This window comes from Schistosoma haematobium, chromosome ZW (genome assembly GCF_000699445.3).
Source record: "Schistosoma haematobium chromosome ZW, whole genome shotgun sequence".
Classification (NCBI taxonomy): domain Eukaryota; kingdom Metazoa; phylum Platyhelminthes; class Trematoda; order Strigeidida; family Schistosomatidae; genus Schistosoma; species Schistosoma haematobium.
The window spans coordinates 64151363-64173533 of NC_067195.1; positions in this window are offsets into that span (position 1 = coordinate 64151363).

Below are 22171 nucleotides of genomic sequence, written 5' to 3' on the forward strand. Positions count from 1 at the left end.
ATATTACCTGGAACTCATACGACGGACTACAGTGCAAAGTCGTGCATGGAGGACAGCTGACAGATGAATTCCAAGTAAGGACTAGAGTCAGATAAGGCTGTTTACTCTCTCCCTTCCTCTTTCTTCTGGTGGTCGACTGTATTATGAAGACCTCGACATCTGAAGGAAAACACGGATTACAATGGACAGCTCAGAATCAATTAGACGATTTGGACTTCACAGATGACCTAGCCATCCTACCTCATACACATGAACAAATGCAGATAAAAACAGCCAGTGTAGCAGCAGTCTCTGCACTAGTAGGCCTCATCATACACAAAGGGAAAACCAAGGTCCTGAAATACAACACGGAGAACAGCAATCCAATCACTCTTTGTGACGAAACTCTGGAATATGTAGAATCCTTCACACATAATCAGTGAACAAGGAGGTTCAGATGCAGGCGTAAAGACGAGGATTGGCAAAGCAAGGGCTGCATTCCTACAATTGAAGAACATATGGAAATCAAAACAACTTTCAACCAATATCAAAGTGAGAATCTTCAATACGAACGTCAAGGCAGTTCTACTGTACGGAGCTGAAACTTGGAGAACTACAACAACCATCATCAAGAAGGTACAAGTATTTATAAATAATTGTCTACATAAGATATTGAACATCCGTTGGCCGGATACCATCAGCAACAGCCTTTCGTGGGAGAGAACAAATCAGCTTCCAGCTGAAGAAGAAATTAGGAAAAGACGATGGAAATGGATAGAACATACATTACACAAATCATCAAACTGCATCACGAGACAAGCCCCAACTTGGAATCCTGAAGGGAAGCGGAAAAGAGAAAGGCCTAACAACGCATTACGTCGGATAATAGAAGCAGATATGAAAAGGATGAATAGGAACTGGAAGGAGCTGGAAAGGATTGCCCAGGACAGGATTGGATGGAGAATGCTGGTGAGCGGCCTATGCTCCTTCACGAGGAGTAACAGGCGTAAGTAAGAGTAAGTTACATGATCGTAAATCATTTGCAATAAGAGCACCTATCATACGCTGAAAATCAGTAGGTTGTTGTATCGATTATTTTTAGTTTATTTGTTAGTAATCTCAAAAGTATGTATTTTTAATTCGCAACAGTAAAAATATGTAACAACTAGACTGATGCATATTCTTAGGTGTAATTTTCCGAAATATTATGTTTGGTGGTGTATCATTGAAAAAAAACGGGATAATTTGAGATAAATGTATCTATGACTCTGAAACATTTTCGTCTCCCGGAGATCCCCTGAAAGTTTAAGCACTAATTTGAAATCCAGTAGTCAGTATATCCAAATAAATCAATTCATCATACAGTATTAAAATCATCCGATTCTTCAGATGTTAACAGTTCCACTCTTGTTATGAGTTAACTTCATCAGCCATGACTTCCAACTAAAAACTTTAGGAAGTCATTCAAAAACAGTAAGAATTCGAGTTCTATTTCAGGAGGGATTATGAGTTCCTGTTATGAAAAATGATTCAATTAGGACAAAAGAACCGTTCAATACTCCATTATGTAATAGATAGTACTCCAGATGATATCAGTCACACTATACACCATAGTAATCCATGAAACACCCACATAATCAAACTATAACATACTTTTATCAAAATCTGAATTTCACACCGCATGTTTCCAAAAAAAAAGAGAAAAAAATTACATCATATAACTATCAGTCGAAAAATATATTTTTATAGCAACTGTCTACCAAAATATAAAATGCTATTAGTATTTATAAAACTTAATTATTATGAAAATCTTAATAAACTGACGCAAGTTTTGTAATCGAATTTACTAACAAAGTAATTTGTTTAATTAAATTTAACGATGAGAAAAAGTTATTTTATCTTCTTTTTTTAAAACAAAAAATAAAAACAAAACAAAGATAAAACACAACTCATCTGCATATTTAATACCATTGAATAATTAATCTAATTTGCTTGTTTTTTTCTCTATTGTTGTCGCTGTTGCTGTTGTTGTTCTTGTTGTCGTTGTTATTGTTGTTGCTTAGTCGTATCAACTGAGTGAAATAAAATAAATCTAACTGTAATTAGTGAATACATTTTCAAATGGTAACAGTAATTTATTAAACTGAAATTCAGATTAAAGTAACGTTTGTCAGTTGAATCTCATTAAAGATTACAAATTATTTTTTTAATTTTTTTTCTTTCACTTTAATTAATTACTACAAAAATAAATTATTTTTATTCTGTTTTTCTCTTTTTTTGATTTTTTTTGAAAAATATGAGTAGAAGTAATTTGTAAATCAATTTTTTTGTATCGTTTCTTTTCTTATTTTTTTTTCCTTTATTTTTTTTAATTTTTCTTGTCATATATAGAATTTAGAACAATAAGTGAGTATTTAAACAATAATAGTTGATGAATAAATAATGTCAATAGTCAATCATATAGTGTAATAAATACATAGAAACTCTTGTTTTAATCAAATCATTTATTGATTATTACTGGTTATTAATCATAGTTATATTCATTCATAAAAATTAAAGTGATGAATTGTATCCATGTCAAAATATAGATATATCAGTAAGGAGAAAAAACATCTCATTAAAATATTTTGCATAAGGGAAAATGTATTATTATTATTATTATTATTACTGATGGACATTTTAATATAGAAGTAAAATGACAGTCAGACTAATAAATGTGAGTGAAATAAAATGTCTGGTAATCATATAGCATGTTATGCATCAATATAGCACTCATCCAAATAAGGTATACATATGTATACATGTCATTCAATCTAGAAAGTATGGCGAAAACATTGTCTTGATACAGGTGTACTACTTTTCTTGAAATATTATTTTTATAAAATTGTAACGATCAATGAATTGGAGGATAAATACTTGGTTAATTCAAACCTTACTTCACCATTTTGGAGTCACTTACTATCGGTAGTCTGTAGATGGATTAAAGTACATCGTATAAACTTGCACTTTGTTACCAAGAACACGAGTGGAGATGATCGAATGTATCCGAGCATAAAGTGACAGAGCATCTCAATAAAATCTGAGAACCATATAGTAAATCGTTGATTTGCAAAATATCAATCCATCATCTCAAACTTGACTGTTCCAATTGCAAACATGAATCCATTGTCTCAGCTTTCATTGTTCATGCGTTTTCATACCAATTGCGTTTCGTTCCCGTTCTTTCATCATCGACCTTCTATTGAAATACATTCTATGCCTGACCACCGTTATATACTATTTGTGTGGATATAAGTAATCCACACCACACTCGTCCCTCCTTTAAAGCATTTGTTCTTGCGGTAGTTCTGCTCTACGTGCCACTTTCCTCTTCTCTGCAGTCTGTGCCACGCTCTCCATCAAAATGTCGAGTCTGTGGCGCGCTGATTTCCATAGCTCCAAAATAGGATTTAGTATATAAGACGATCAACATTTAACCACATATCTAATAATTAATCCTTATATAAAAAGTTTTTTAGTCATAAACAAGTAAACAATCTATTACTTAATTACTGTGTTATGCTATATAAATAAAATATGTAAAATAAACTTTATTTTTTATTAAATATTACGATTGCAAAGTAGGCGAAAGTAACCAACAGCCATTGAACATTAACTGAGATGAATAAACAAAGTTAACTATAATTTACTTTCACATCCTTCACTAAGGAGTTCAGTAAACAAAAAAATTGTTTACTATCTCAAGTAGTTTTATTATTAGCATTATTACTCTGGTCTTTGAAAAAGATGACAGTGGAACTCATTTCTTCAAAATACTATCAAACATGTTACAACATTATAAGCAAATGTAGATAATGGCTAGCAGTGGGGTCGAGGACGTGCGCTTCCTCCCATTTGAGATTCGTCAGCTGGATGTACCGAATCCAAAGGTTAAAGTTCACCCCGAGACTCGAACCTGTACTGATCAGTTTCAGTTCTAAACACCAAGGGGAAAACTCAAACAACTGAAGTGGGTTAAATTTCACCTCTTTGCACAACCAGTGACTATCTGAATTCAATAACTAAGTAGGTAACTCGATGGTGTTTGAAGCGAACGGTAGTGTGTTCGAGCCGTGGAGTGAACATCGACTCTTGAATACGATACATCCAACCGACGAGTCTTATATAGGACGAAACGCGCTTGCTGGATTTGAGTGTTAACCACTATCCCTTTTTTTGCCTATAATGATTGTGAATGAAGGCAATATCGAGTCAATGCACACACGATGCACATATACCAACAAGAGACTAATCAATTGCAGTCCTAAACAACAATCGGAAGATACAAGCAAACAACAACAAGTGAATGGTAGCACATTTTTCAACAATTAAGATATTTCTTTTGATATGTTCATCACTTTCCTCGTAAATTCCTTGTTAATGATAACAATGACGTGAAATGTATAAACCAGAGAACAAACTGTAAATTTAGAATGATGTGGTTAATATAATATAAATTATTATTTCTACAATTATTATTAAACATCAGTCGAAATGAAATGGTGACAGATTCAAAAATAAAATATGCGAATATTTTTCTCTCATTCTTCTTTTTCACTTTTGACATAATGATTCTGGTCAGTTATGCGCCTTCTGTGTTCCACAGCTCTTTGTATTGTTTGAACCAATGACATTTATTTTGACCGTTACTGAAGAAATATTGGTTTCATTCGTATTGTGTTGATGAGTGAATTTGTAAACGCTCATGAGTATGTTTTAAAATGTGTATGGGTTATCAATGTAAATGGATTAAGTCATAATTACAGCTGGGATAGAAATATATTTGATTGAAAATTGATGTGATTCATTTATTCTATATTATGAGTGACTAGATGATTCTTCTAATATGAAGCCGAATCTATGCTATTAAGATGTATAGATAAACAAATACGCTACAGTACTGTAACGTGAGCAATCTACATAGGAATCAGAAATCGAGAAAATGGAACTTAGTAGAGAGCTTTTATATCCCCAGAACGAGTTGAGTTTATGATACAAGAAAACAGCGAACAAGAAGAGAGTGACCATTTAGATCATTGAAAAGTCAATGTGGTGCTATAAATTAAGAGTCAGCTCGATTCTTCTTTTTCATTATAAATACAATCTGTTGACAAAATACTGATATAACTTCGGATGCTTTTATCACTTCCCGTTTTGAAGACGTATAGTCCATACCTTTATGTTTGGGTTGGTCTTGAGGTTCTCTTTGACAGTAGTGGTAAACATAGTGGGTTTGCAGTTTCTTGATTAAATATCTGTATTTGGCTAAATGTTATTATTTACCTCTGTGAATAAAGCTGTTTTGGGTTAAATATGAGTCACATATGCTTGACTGACAGAAAGCTGTGACAGAACTTATATTTTGACTAAGAAATATGCTGTACGGTGTTCGTAAGGTATTGAGGTGGTCTCATATGATACACTCATTGATTTCATCACCAGCTTGTTCTTTAAATTACATTATTTTCTGGGTTTGATATGCATATCATGGCTATGATGTCTATTACAGTAGTTCATTAAATCATATTTGATGCGGCAATGGGTTTCATGTGAACATGATCAGGTGGAATGACTTACATTGAAACATAAGTCTTTAGACGATAAAACTTTCATCTTTTTTCTGGTTAACTTGTTACAGACCTGTAATGCAGCGAATATTGAAAGCTTCAGACTAAGATATAGTTCTCAGGGATATAAGTAAACTTCCAGTTTACAGTTCCATTAACAATAAACAGAAACAGTATCGTGCTTGGTATTTGTTAACCACTGATATTAATCAGTAGCATCATTGATAGACAATTTAAGGTTTTGGTCAAAACAATATGGTAAATCACAGTTAATAATTAAAGATGTTTGATAAACAATGTTTCTTTTTCTGCTTTATGTATTCAATGTATGTAAACAGTGATGTATAATAAATAATGATAATTTAATTTAACTGAATATGTATAATCTCAGTTGCTTTTCATAATCTATCAATGAGTACTGTGTTGGGTTTTTATAATTTTAATAAAAGAAAAATGTAGATTTTCATTTTATGACCTTCTCCATTTACAGACTGATGATTATTATCAACCAAGCATATCGAAATAGTCAATACACATTATTTTAATGACGTAAGATAGAACTATGTTTGTTTTTAACATATAATTCGATTATCAGAATGGGTTTTGTAAAGATTTTTAGAAATTTCACTGGTTGAAATCATGAGTCCCATACTAGGATGAAACAACTGTATAGTGCTTCCAGGTTTTCCATGGTGGTCTAGCTTCAATTGACTCATGATTCCAACCAGTGAAATATAATTTGATCATAAATTCTTTTGGTCAAATAATTCACTTAGTTGGTTTCCAATGTTACCCTTTGAAATTATATATTTTAAATTACCATTAATGCATTATTATGGCAGCCTGATTGAATATCTGGGCTACCTGTTCCTCCGATCTAGATATTTCATAAAGTCTGTTTTTTTGTTTGTTTTAGCACATCATTATGTCTATTGTGCTCACAATCTATTCAGGCGCGTTTATGAAAAGTCTACAATCTTTATCTATACGGGATACAAAAAGGTACAATCAGCGACATCATGGTGGCTGGCAATATGCATTGAAACGAATGAACATTAATCAAATGTGGATTACCGAACTCCTAACATCTAACTGGTCATCATTCAAAATTTATCGTCACAATGGATCAAGATATAAGAAAAGGAAACTTGTTGAAATACTTTATGCTGAGAATTCTATGTTGTACCAAAAATATAATGTTGAATAAAGCTTATAATAATAATAATAATGATTAGAATGATGATCATTATAATGTAGTTTCAACCATTGAAATAATTCTTCATTCGAATTATTGCAATAAAATGTATTAGAATACCTAAGTAGGTTTCATATATATATATATATATATATATATATATATATATATATATATATATATATATATATATATATAACATATTTAAAATCTTGTTAATAAGGTGATAAATCTACCATGTCCTTAAAACATTTTACTTGTAAATGAAGTCATTTAAATTGAAATAGGTCGTTCGTTTGAATAATACATTCTCTATTCAATGAACAGTTCACAGCATGAAATATTAATCTAAATAAATTTAAATGATTATAAATTTCATAGTTTAAACTACGAGGTGGTCTTAGGTAAACCACCATTTAAAATCTGGAGACAGTGAACGCCATAATAAGATGCTACTCAGGAGTTGACATACATGACCTTGTACCTAGAAATCGGACTCAATGCCTTCAGTCTCGTGAGCGAATGTTTAACATCTAGAATACTGAATTGAGATTCAGTGGTGTCGGTGTCCGACTTCAGTCAATTACCGATATTGCTCAACCATTATTCTTTGCATGTGGTGAATATCTGTTAGACTTCTCTGATTACAACTTATCATTAAAACTCCAGGAGTTTCATTTTAAACCTATTCACTTGTAAACACATGATTAGTATTATTACATGGGAATTTAAGCGCATTGTAGAACTATCAATGCTTAAATCATAAATTGATCCTGACTAAACCATCACTGAAAACTTGTTTGTTTGAATGATACCCTTCACATCAGTTTTTTTGGGTTCATGAACTGTAATCAATTATTTGGTAAAAACCAATAAGTGACTTCGCAACGTAATAAAGATCACTTTGATTAATTAGGTATAATCCAAGTGAAAATGAAATTATGAATTATATAAGTAACACTAGAAAAACGCAACATTAATCTTAATTAAAGAATACTCATGATGGCGTAAAGCTAACGTTGATCAGACTGCTTGTAACTGATGAAACGGATTATTGATAATAATAGATGGTTAAAAAGGTTGGTTAACTAATCTGTATTACAAACGATGTCATATAAGAATATTCTATTAATAAAATTCGACAACTACCAACATCTTGAACATCTTTATAAAGGTATGAAAATCATTTTGACGTAATGAGGTTTTCAAACACGATACATCACGTAATATGGTAATCATACGTAAAGCGTGAATAACGTCGTAGCTTTCCTTTGCAACATGATATTTTTTTTACTAACTTTCAAAATTTCAGACTACAATCTTACTGGACCACAATTGACTAGTCATTTACTATTATTATTTGAGTAAATATTATTCGTTTTCAAGCTCTTGAAATTTCCATCACATTTACGAAATTCATGGCCTTATCGTTCTTCTGAACGACATCATCAGGTAGAAGTCTACCTCAAGTTTGTGCTGATGATGTCGTTCAGAAGAACGATGAAAGCCCCATGACCAAACCATTCAGCTTAGAGAACAAAACTTCATGAAAATCATCCACCTGAGCTAAAAATCTCCACCATCTCATATAATCTGTTTATTTATCAAACCATTTTAAGTGGACTAACATATATATACAAGTGCTTATTTATAATGGCTCATCATATTAGATATGAATGAAGTTTACAAATAGCTGACAAAAAAAGACAACAAAATAAAGCAAATATAGGTAAACACAAATGATTAGGTTGAGAATGAATTGATCTATTATCAGAAACTCGTGAAAAGAATTACAGCTTAGCAAAAGTAATTAATCTTTTTAATATAACTTCTGCAAATAACTAAACTGAAAGTTTCACGGATAAAGTAATTAGTCGATAAAAATCAAAATATCAGAATTTTGCTGTTGTAAAATATAGGTATATTATCATAAAACAAAAAAGGTGAATCCAAACGGTAAGGTTGATGGCATACAGAATGAAGTTAATCAGCATTCTAATACGATTTGTAGACCATTAACTAGATTGATATATATTGTTGTAGAAATTATTGAGTTTTAGCTGAGATCATGAACCGATCAGTGTTAGACCACTATTCAAAACCTAAAATCACTGGATGGCCGTTTCATTGTGGTTTGGGACTTCCCAGCAGTGCGCACCCACGATCTTGCACGCGGGACTTGGACCTGAGACCTTCGGTCGTTATTTCAATTTGTTATATGTTTGTTAAATCACACTTAATTCTTTTTAATCATTATTCCAGCGTATTTGAGTACTGATAGAAATTATGTCTTCACTGTAATTTATTACAATTTCCTGAATTTTTTTATTTACATTATATATATAATTTATTGAATTCTTTTAACAGATGACTAATCTAATCCTCTCTTATTATCCCATACTTACCTATTTACGTCTGCTACTTTGAATGAAAGAATGGGCCATTGACTGGGATTCTACAACCAACTAAGAAATTGGCAACAAATGGAAATTAATGCCCTGAACTATTTATTATTTTGATATTTGCTTCCGATTCCCAACACAATGTATTCTTTAGTCTTTCTCTTTTCTTCTGGCTTTCAGAATTCCAAGTTAGGGCTTGCCCCACAATGTATTTCCTATCAACTTTCAGATTATTTTCCTAATTTCCTCTTCAGCTAGATGTTTTCCCATAATATAAATGTATCCAAATATGGTACGATGTTTAGTTTCTTTCAAATTGTTTTTTTTTAAAGTCTTTTATTGTTCTAGTTGTTTTTCCTTAATTTCGATCCTTTTTGTTTTTAATCATTCTGTTGTTTTAATTATTCTATTATTAAAACTAATGAATAAAGATAATGGAATTATTTGATTGACAATATTAAACTATGGGACCATACTAATTTAATGTTGTATGATATTAATAATTATAATACATAGTATTGTTACTGCTAGTTTTCTCCTTTATGATGAATCATTTTAATTATTATATAACAAATTGTGTCATTTATTTATAAAGGGAAAAAATAATCAGACTGAAAATTTGGTTGGTTTTATTGTATAAAAAGAAAAAAACATTTTGCTTTAAAATGTATATTCAAGTCAATCAACAAGGTGCTTTTTATAAGGTTAAAGAGTTTCACCATTTTAATATGGAATTAGATATACATATATACATATATATGTATCTGGTTAGCGTTTTTTTTTGATGAGTTAGTTTCCTACGAGATGGGGTCGCTAACCCCATGCCCGACCCTCCTCCTTTATCCGAGCTTGGAGACCGGCAGTAGCCCCAGAGGGGTTATAGGCGAGGTTATATATCTATATGTATCTATATAAGCATTATTGGTAAAAACAGTTTCATAATACTGATTGAAATCAGTTGCTAACTTATTCTAGGAAAAAACATGAAATTATCAAGAAAAACAACAACAAAATATTTTTTACCATTTATTCAATGAAATCGTTCTTAACTTTACTTATATAGAGAAACAAAAATATAAGACCGAATGTGTCTACACTCCAATACTTTCTGTTAATTGATTGTTATTAACTCTATTGACATCTTCGCTACATCATGATACATATGTTCATCTTCAATCAACCTCTTATGTATAGGTATGTCAATATCTGTAATAACGCTGATTTTCAAATATTTTAGATTGTAAGCATCTGATGAGAACCTAGCGAAATAAAGCGAATTCATATCAATCTTCGTTCTAGTTATCTTTAAGATAATAAAGGGGACTATGTGTATGGATTTCAGAAATAAATAATGCTCATTGATGAAAACCTAAATTTTCATGTAGGAAAAATTTCATCAACTGGATCCTGGGTTCAAATCTTGCGAAGCGGAATCGTGGATGTGCACTACTGAGGAGTCCCATAGTAAGACGAAACGACCGTCAAATGCTTTCGGGTTTTCCATGGCAGTCTAGATTCAATTGACTCATGAGTTCAACAATTAAATTACTATAATATCCACAAGACCTCTCTCTGATTAAAATGTTTAGTACTTCATTTTTGCCATAAAACATAACTTTATAACTGATCTGCATTACTGTTGTTACTTATGTATATTGTATCTTGAAATATAAACAAGATATTTGAAAGTGTAACAAAACTTAACAGAATTATTCAAGATAATTACAGCACTGATTTAACTATTAACTGAAATTTGTATAAACCCTAGTAGATAAAAATTGAAACAATGTTTGTTGAACTTCTAATTACTGGGTTATGACAAGAATGTTAATGAAATTGATGACTGATATTTGTTGAAAGTTGTTTTAAGCTACATATGTTATGCCAATCCTTGAAGTCACATCTATTCCAGATCCTCTTTGTTCATCGATAATGCTGCTCAGATAGGTACGTGCATTTTTCCACCTCATTCAGAGTTTCTCCATTAAGTGTGATTGAGATGGTCTTCTCTGTGTTGTAATTGAGGATTTTGCTTCTCCCTTGAGTATGTTGATGCCTTCTGATGTAGAGGTTGCCACTGTCACTCTGGTTGTTTTGACCTACATTTGCTGAGTTGTATGGGATAGGAGAGTTAGATCATCTGTGAAGTCCAAATCGTCTAGTTGCATGCAAGCTGTCGAATTGGTATTTATTATCCAATCAACCACCGGAAGAAAGAGAATGTGGGGAGAGTATGCAGTCTTGTCTGACTCCAGCTCTCACTTGGAGTGTGTCTGTCAACTGTCCTCCATACATCACTTCGCAGTGTATTTTGCCGTATGAATTCTTGATGATGACGTTTTCCTCAGGTACACAATAGTGTCGAGGAAGGTTCTATAAGGTCCTCCTATCGATAATATCAAACACATTCTCATAGCCAAGTTATTAAATGTATAGTGACAAGTGATTGATTATTCAACAATGATCCGTAGTGTGGTGATTTGGTCTATGCACTACCGATCTTTTCTTTTTTTCTTCGTTCTGCCAGAAATAAAATGTTATCATTAACATTGAGAATATAGATGATTGCAGTATATATCTTTTGTGAAACATAATTTTAACAGTATATGTTGTATACGCAGATAACCTTTTAATATACTAGAAATGTGTGTTCAAATGTTAAGTATGAAAGTCTATACAACTAAATGGTAACTTAAAACACAAATCTCTTGAAACAGTTTATCTTTTTTTTATTCTTATGATAAATAGTTTTTGGAAAGGACTAATGAATGTGTACAATTGATTTTTAGTGTTAAGTACAATCTACAATTTGTCTTCCCTTAAACTATGAGATTAAAATTATTTCGTATCTTTCTTTCTACGAACTAATTCTTTCCTTCTGTACTATATCCTTGCATCAAATCTTTCCTTTATATATTACACCATTCAGTTAACTGCTTCTATGAATCCAGTGAACGTCTTACTGTGCTAATGAGTTGTGGGAACGTGAACCGATGCATATATGTGCCTAGTCTTACGTTGTAACTGACGGACTGACTGACTGACAACCTATAATATTGATGTGTTTTTTTCCTATTATTTAGACGTAAATACTCATAACTAACTTAATAACTAGATTTGATTATTCATTCACTCAAGTTTGCTAAAAGAAAGTAGATTATTTTATTAGCTCATTAAAAACCTCCTGTACAAGTCAAATGATCTCTGTTATTTATCGTTTTGTCCCAATATATTATTAGTTTACTTCTTAAATTCAGGAGTTCATTATTAAACTGCTAAAATCTTAAGGATTATTAAAACATTCACAAGTGTATTGTAACTTGTAAATTAAAGCATTCTTGAAACTTTTTTTAAAAAAATTACTTTTTCTAGGAGCATTCAAGTTGAAAAGGAGAAATAAATTAAGATAGCTCCAAATAAATGTAAATTATAATGTTGACTAATGATTATGGTACTTGAGAAGAAACGTTATATAAAAGTTGAGCCTACCCATTTACCAGTTAAAGTTTATGTGGGTTGAAGTAGCCTATATTCAGAAGTCTACTTAAGTTTCAAATCAGTTGGATTTTGCCAGAAGTGCGTTTCTAAGGGAACTAGAGTATCTAGTGATATTTGATCCTGTCCCATTCACAGTGATGGTTAGACACAGTTACTAGATTTTCAGAGCTATCGACCTCTCATCGAACCGAGTTCATTGGACTTATTAATAACTATGCAGTAACTAGCGCCTGCGTAGTATTTATACCTGAATTTCTGACAACTACCTCGAACTATTCAACACTACAGATGTAGCACTGCAATATTGGGTCATTAATTCTAGTTGAAACACTGTACATTCCTGGATATATTGATAAAACCTTCACATAAAGATTTCAGTAGTAAAATGCATATTAAGTATTTTTGTTGTCTAGCTCTAAAAAGCGCTTAAAATATGTTTCTGAATACTGATCTAAATGAATTATTATTGTTTTCAAAACAAAATAGATTTTTTTCTGACCTATCCTCACAATTAGTGATAAATTAAGGTTATTATTGTTAAGAAATATTGTTTTTGAATGCTTCCATTCATTCCATTCAACAGATTGAAAGCCCATTGTGACATAACAGTCCATTTTATGTTATTAAAAAAGAGTGATAAGTTTCTCTGAAGCAGGTAAAAACGTTATTTGAGTTTACAGTTAATGAATTCATTAACGTTTACAACTTCAGTTTGCACTATAAACATGTTTATGCTCCACTGGTAATGCGCAAAGAAATGTTAAAAAATTGATTTATGTTAATGTATGCTTGTTATGACGTTGTTATAACCTTTCCTTAGTAAATTTAATTATAGATAATTCCAAGATATCTTATACATACTTAATCCTTTTGTGATTCACTCCTTTCTGCTTACCTACTAGTGAATTCTGTTTTGACTGTAAAAATTCTCTTTTTTTTAAACAATAAAAACTTCTTATTAAACACTTAACATTTTCTTTTGTATTATTTATTGAACTGACAACCTATCCTATATGAAGAAAATCATCTCATACATCACAACTAGCTAGTCGAGGAATTTAGCAATCGATGAAACCAGTATAGTTACGAAATGATTTGCTGAGCAAGAAAAATGACAAAATATTAAAATTAATTGCCTACTACAGTAGTCATCGTTCGTACTCACGTAAATCAAGTACCAAACCTCAGAATATATCCCCACTTATACTAATTCAATCGGATTGCTTTGAGATGCAAGTTCAACTGAAAGAAATCTGAAAACCTGGACAAAGTAAATTCAACATAAACTAATAATTGCTTTTGGAAAACTGACACTTTGGTCACTCAATAATCAACGGGTATATAAACTTAATCAATTATGTGATAAATCTCCATAAAGTCTACACTCTGGTCAAGGACTATCAAAGTAAATTTGCAGAGTTATATCACAAGATTTAGCAACAACCAGCAAATTCCCTGTTTACATTACAATCTACTAATCTGATTTAGTGAATTTCTAACGCAACTTATTCAAACAAAACAGCATACTCAAATTGTTCATATGAAGCTAAACACTCATACCTAACAAATTCTTATATAAATTTTATTTACAATATAATTACAAGTATATATACATATATATATATATATATATATATATATATATATATATTTCATTTATGACTTGATTGTATTGAGAAATAAACGTTTATCAAAACTATAATTAGTGTCAACAATTATTTGTGTTATTCAGATTCAGATTTGTGTAGTAAGGACAGAAGGCCTACGGCCTATGTTATTCCTTTTCTAGTATGTTTCTGTGAATGTCCAGTCTTCTCTTGAAAGAGCCATTTGAAGGTGCGGACACCACTACTTCGTGCAGCAGGTGTGAAAACCTGTGTGCCACGGGTATTTTATTCATACTAGGCTTTTCTACTCGCCTGTTATGTCCTCTGAGATGTCCCGATCTAGTGGGAAGAAAAAGCGAGAATAAGTCAGGTCCGAAATCATTTCTCATTATTCTGTATATCAAAATTAGATCTCCTCTTAACCTGCGACAAGACAGAGTAAAGAGGGACAACTTTTCAGGCCGCTCTTTGTATGGTAAACCCCGGAGTTCTGGAATTGCACCGGTAGCTGCCCTCTGTACTTTTTCTAGGATATCCGAGTCACCTTGTAAACAGGGACCTGCAGCCTGAACGTAGTTCTCAAACTTGGTCCTCACTAAGGTTGTGTATTCTGTGGTGAACATAGTAATATCCAACTTACTAAATGTCCGTATTAAAGCCCAGAGTGCTCTAAACCCCTTAGCTGCGACTTCCGAGCAATGGGCCGTCGTCTTAAGATCATGACTCAATGTCACCCCTAGATCCTTATGAGACCTGACCACAGATATTGGAACTTCCCCTATTCTGTACCTATAAACCTTTGTATCCCCATAGTGCATGTAGACATACTTTTCCGCGTTGATAGGCATCAGCCACTCTTTAGACCTGTTAATCATATTATTTAGGTCTGCCTGAAGAGCACATGCATCTGCGTCTCCAGTTATTACTCGCCAGATTTTTACATCGTCAGCGTATAATAACACTGGTTACTGTACTATACTTTGGAGATTATTTACATACAGTATAAAAAGTAGTGGACCTAGGACGGAGCCTTGAAGCACTCCACTAAGTACTGGTCTCCAGATGGAGCACTTGGAATTTATTCTTTGGCGTGTAGTTCATCTGGTCCTGTTGACTTTTGCATGTTCGAGGTACTAAGAGCCTTAAGCACATCGTCTTGATCGAAGTCCACGGTGAGCAGGTGGTTTGTTGGCTCTGTATTTTGGTCTGGTTCTTGGTCTAGAGGAGGTTTCTGAGTCAAAACTGCCCCAAAATAATCAGCCATAGCCTCTGCTTTTTCCTGATCTTCCTCTATCATTTCAGATTCACTTCCTACTTTAATTAGGTTGGAAATCCAATGATGCATCCTTGTTCTGTAGTTTCTGTACGAGAATATTCACTTAAGCTGCTTGAGTGCAGGTTGTGTCAACTGCATTTCATATTTTCTTTGAGCTCCTCAAATTTTAATTATACACGTGTTTCTTACCGATCTGTAGTGTTCCATCGCATGTTACTCCCAATGGAACACAGGTTGTCGACCACTGTTCTCCAATCCACTCTGTCTTGAGCCTTCCGTTCTACTTCTCTCCAATTGTTGTTCATTCTTCCCATATATGTCTCCATTGTACGGCGTAATGTATTCTTTGGTATTCCTCTTCTCCTCTTTTAGCCTCGAGGGATCCAGGTGAGGGATTGCCCTGTGACACAGTTGGGTGCTTTCCTCAATGTGTGTCCTATCCACTTTCAGCGTTTCTTCCTCATTTCTTCCTCCGCTGGGATCTGATTTGTTCTCTCCTATAGTAGGTTGTTGTTGATAGTGTCTGGCCAACGAATCTGAAGTATTTTGAGTAGACAGCTAAAAATAAACACTTGTATCTTCTAGATATATAGTAGAGCTGTTTTAACATTTGTATTGAAAATTCTGACCTTGATGTTGGTTGACAGTTGTTTTGAGTTCCAGATATTCTTCAGTTGTAAGTATGCTTCTCTTGTTTTGCTGATCCGCGCCTTCAAATCTGCATTAGTTCATATATTTATAGAATAATATTTCAAACTATATGAGTATTTATATGTGAAAATTATATTTGAAATAATCTCAGCGATTGAAATTTAATAATTCCAACGTTTCGTCCAGCTAACTTGTCTGGACTTCTTTAGGGTATTTTATTAACTTTATATTGTCACGCAATAAAATAGAAAATATATAAAGTAAATTATGAATTTTTATCATTAAAAATAGAAATTTTGTAAATGGAATAAATAGTAATGATAATATTTAATATATTAATATAACTAGTTGGATTAGAGCTTTTTCTTCATTATGCTACCCCATTTTGTCATACAGGAAACAAATATTATACATAGAAGGTATATCCAGCTGACGAGTACCAAATAGGATAAAACACTTGTCCTGGATTCCACTGCTAGCTTTGTTTATAATGCTTATGAATTAAGAAAATATTGAGACATTACACACAGTATGCATATATACCAATAAGTGACTAATCAATTGTAGTCCTAAGCATCAATTGGTAGATTCAAGTAAACAATATCAAGTGAACTTATAGTAAATAATTGCTTTGAAAAACTTTACTAATATTAATAATAAACCAATAGGGCAAAAGATATCTATATTTATCAATGAATTGGAAAATAAATAATAACATTCAATAACAATTTAATCAATAATTTTCGATCATTTATTATGAGTAATTTTCCAATGTTTATGAGTAGATGACATAAATGAGCTGTTTTTCATTTAAAAGTAAATCATATTTTGTTTCTAGTATATGTTTCCCTCTTATGTTCTATGGTAATTCAATAATGAGGAATACACTTTTGACTTTTGTTCAAGGTAAATCTTCTCAATCCTTTAATAAATATTCTTATTTTAAGTTGATATTTGTGTTACAAAGATTGTTTAAATTTATAGAAAAGACTATTCTCTATCAATTACGTTGAGTACATTAAAAGAATGAATTAAAGAAATTGGAAAGTAAATCAAATGTTTTACCGGTTGCTTATTACTATTATTCAATAATCTAAATTAAGAAAACAGAAGCAACAATCTCTCATAGTAAACGATATTTTACTATCAAATTTGAAATAATTCTAAACTAGGTAAAAAAAGATTTGTAAGCAAAAATGGATAGTGGCTAGCAGTGGAATGCAGAACTCACGTTTTATCCTATTTGGGACTCGTCAGCTGGATGTACCTACATCTCATAGTTGATGTTGACTCGGACTCGAACTCACTACCGTCCGCTTCAAACTCCATCGCGTTATCCACTTAGCTACTGAGTCCTGATGGACACCTACTTTTGCAATGAGGTGAATTTCACTTGGTGTTGTTTACTTGTATCTTCCCAAGAGACTGATCAATTGCAGTCCTAAATAACAATGTAAAGATACAAGTAAACAACATTAAGTGAATAGACGTAAAAAGGGGTTCGCAATTTTGATTTTTCATTTGGCAACCAACCAAAATGAAGCTGTACATATTATTCACACTATCTTAATCTATGATGGAGGGCATGCTTCGTTCTTTGTCGTTTTTACTAGTGTACATGGTAAATATAAGCTTTTCTAAGACGAAAACAACTCCGCCTGGAGTCACTCCGGAGGCTACTGCTGGTCCCATGCCCGGATAAAGGAGGAGGGTTGGGTATGGGGTTAGCGACCCCATCCCGTAGAAAACTAACTCGCTAAAAAACGCTAACCAGAAAAAACAAGATGAAAACACCGCCCCATCATACTACGGACGTGTCAAGTATAGAGTGGTTGGTCATAATGAAGGAAAATTTTCGGCATAGATAAGACATACTTCCCAATAATTCTACAATAGAAGTTATTGCAAAATATCTACAATTGAGTAACTAGGTTAACCAAAATATGACCGAGATTCCTGATTACGATATACTTAGATGAAATAAAAACTTGTAGTTTATACCCAGTCGTAAACAGCGAATTAAATACAAATAACACAACTGGCATTTGTTTACGATGTAGCAGAACGATTTATGACAAAATGTTTACTTCAGTTAGCCAAAATAACAATCTTCTAAAATTAAAACCTATGTTCCTTAGTATAGTGTCTTCGGACGCAGTCTGCTGGATCGCCATGATAGGGATTTTAAGATTGGTATGCGTGTCAGAAATAATTTACTTACACCCATTAATAAACCGACTGGACTAATACTGAATTATATCGGTAGTTTTTAAAGCGAATTCTTAATAATTCGCATTGCAAACTGTCACAAGTGCCTTTTAATAGCAAGATAGCTCTCCAAACTGAGTACCTATATATCGATTTTCCAAGGCTTTTTATCGCTGACAGTGTGTATACATCTAAGAATTTTTTAAAAACGGACGATTTAAACAAACCGAGCCGGTGTTTATTAGATTATACTCCTTACTTCAATTGATTCATACTATCTCACAACGCTCTTCTTATGCCATTGGTGGGTAACCGCCTGAAGCCTAACATGTTCGAAGTCTGTTAGTCACTGGTTGTTCAGCTTATAGAACAGTCAGTCATTTAACTGAAGATAAATAAAAATCGTTTGTTGCATTTAGCTCCCAGTTTTTTCAAATAAATAAACTTTTATGTTTATTTAAAGATTAACTTAATAAATGAGCTAAAAAATAACAACTGAACATATCAATATTGAAGATATACTAAATGAATTAAACTGTAATCGTTAATTTGAATTGTCTTCAGTTATATTATTATAAGAATACCTTTTCTAAAAGGAACATACAAAAGACTAAATGAATACTGACTAAAACCAATTAAAGAAAACGTTTTGAACATATCTTTTAACAACCTAATACTTAGAAATATTTGACAACTTAATCAGACATAATAACAATACTATTTAATTGGCTTAAAATATAAGTAGTAAATTCATTCAAATTAGTATAGCTGATAATTTCAAGTACTGAACTGAGAAATCTTTAATATTATCTACAATCTAGTGAACACAACTTGTTTAGTTATATACATACTCTTAAAACTGAACATTGGTATCTATTTAATTGTCTACTGCTGGTATACTTGATCAATTATTGTGAAAATTAAATTGTGAAATACTTAGAAGATTTAATCACGCTCAGAAATATAACTAATAAAGAGTATTGGATAGTTATTAAACACTGCCTTTATTTTCAAAGATCCTACATATCCTACATATATATAGAATTGTATCGCGTCCTTTACCAAATAAAACTGTAGAAATGTCTTCTTTTAAATCAATTCTTAGAATTTGCATTTTATCAAACGTCTCTCTTTATAGACGAAACAATCAGATATAGGATAACAGGTTTTCGATTTTGGAGAGAAATTCATTCATCTATTTGGTTAACTAGCAATTTGTCATTTTACCTAATGTCAATTCATGATGGAAGTCCTAAATCTAATTTTTAACCATAATCATCAATTGCTTTATAACCGTCATTTTGTTTTAGTTAGTATGTGGACATTTTCAAGGTCATTTTGGTATGCCTCAAAGGTCACTATATTCTCTCTATCTGTGATAATCTACGTTGCTGAGATTTTGAATAAAAGAAGCTAACTGTTATTCAGTACTGATTGATTTTCAATATTGTCTCAATTTATATTATTTCATAACAAAAAAATTCATCAACAAATTAAAATTGACCTAGTTCTTGTATTCCATACACATCAACAAATATAGGTCGAGAAAACCGGTGTAGCAGTGGAAGCTTGTATATCAGTTGACCATAACATATACAAAAGATCTTTTCATCAAAGTCACGTAATGACAACATCTTTCTTCATAGATAATATTAATATTATATCAATTAGACCAATATACTTTCTAATTTTTAATTTAATTAGTAAATTATAATGATATAAACTTTAAAGGTTAGATATGTTCATACATTTGAACTTACAAAATGAACTCTAATAAATTCATTAAGTTCTAATTCAATTGAAGAATAATGCAACATTTCTTTTTTATAATTTAATAAATGGAAATGATTTTTTTTAATTTATTTTTTCATGAATATTTCAGTGCCCTAAATGAAACTTTCTGTTATTTTCATGATACATTTATGTCCTGAAGATAAAAGATTATGTTCACTTGATATTGTTTAACTTGTATTTTCTTATTGTAATTTAGGACTGTAATTGATCAATCTTATGTAGATATATGTGCATTCTGTGCAGATTGCCTCCATATAGCCATAGGTCACAAGCTTTTTAAGCAAAGATGGTTAGTGGCTAGCAGTGGAATCCAGGACTCACGTTTCGTTCTTTCGAGTCCCGGGGTGAACATTAACTCTACAGTGCAAATACATCCAAAATAAGACAAAACGCGCGTCCTGGATTCCACTGCTAGCCACTATCTATCTTTGTTTAAAAGACTATGTGTTTGGTAGAGGCATTTAGTTAATTTATAGTATTTATTTTGGTTTTTATGTAAAAAATCTGTTAAGACTGAAAAATAAAGCTAAATTTAGAAAAGTTTAGAAAGCGAAAATCATAATGTTCTTACATTGCCGACTTATTTCTATGTTACAGTCGTTTGATTAACTAACCAATTACGATAGTTAGTAACAAGAATATTGGCTAGTTACTAATGAGGCAGACATTATGAATTTATTTTATTGTTAATCTAACGTGAATTATTAAATAAAATGTCAGAAGTGAATTTTTTGAAGATAACTAGACATTTATTTAAGCGCAAAACAAGAAAAATTCAATCTATGTTTACTAAACGAATGATAAGATATCCGCCATCAAAGGTGTCATTTCTGAACTTCATTAGAGCCGTAGACGTGCACTGCTGTATAATTACAAACTGAAAGGAAAACGCTAACCACTTCAACTCGGATACGAGAACATGTCCCAGTTTGGTTATACAAGGGTGAAAGGAAAGTAGTTCTATACTTGAACACCTAGTCGACTGTAATCATTCTACGGATCCACAGTTTGATTTTAAGGTTGTTTATATGATTCGTTCAAATCTACCTAGATTTCTTCGTATCCAACTCCTAAAAATAGCCGACGCTCTTATCATCCATGAGCTCAAATCAGAATTATGCATACAAAAGAAGTACGTCCAATAATTATCGTTACCTTGGCCTTTATCAATATTATTATGATTACTGCATTCCTCTTTACTTATGTCTTATGTTCTCATTATTTTATTGATAAATACTCATCATATCACCTTATTTATTTTTACACCTCTATGACCTTTAATTATTATAACAAAAACATTTTAATCATCTTATTATATTCACGAAACCTTGTTGTATTGCGTAATCTAGTAATATAATCTTTCTATTACATCATATTGGTTATCCGTGTTACGTTTCCTTACGGAATCATTCATTTAACAAAAAAAGTTCATATATATATACGACTGTACAGCTTGATAACAAATTCGTTGAGAAGAGATCACTTTGCTGAACTTCGTGTTTTTAATATATATATATATATATTTCACTGGTTGAAATCATGAGTCAATTGAAGCTAGACCACCATAGAAAACCTGGAAGCACTGGACGGCTGTTTCGTCCTAGTATGCGACTCTTCAGCAGTGCGCACCCGCGATCCCGCACCTCGCGAGTTTCGAACCCATGACCTACTGGTTTCGCGCGCGAGCACTTAACCATTAGACCACTGAGCCGGCATCCAGCGGTTTTAATGTCTAACTTCAACCAACCCACAAAGTTGCGCCACCGTAAACCATTGTCTTCAGTGAGTTCTTATCTCACAACAGACCTGGTCGAGCTCCACTGGTAACGACTTCTCACTAGAACTCCAGGAGTGTTACAATCATCATCGTCAATTTAGATCAATGCAAAACGTACAAATTATACTTCCTTATTTTGTAATTTAGTCTATTTCCTTATTCATAACCGAACAGAACT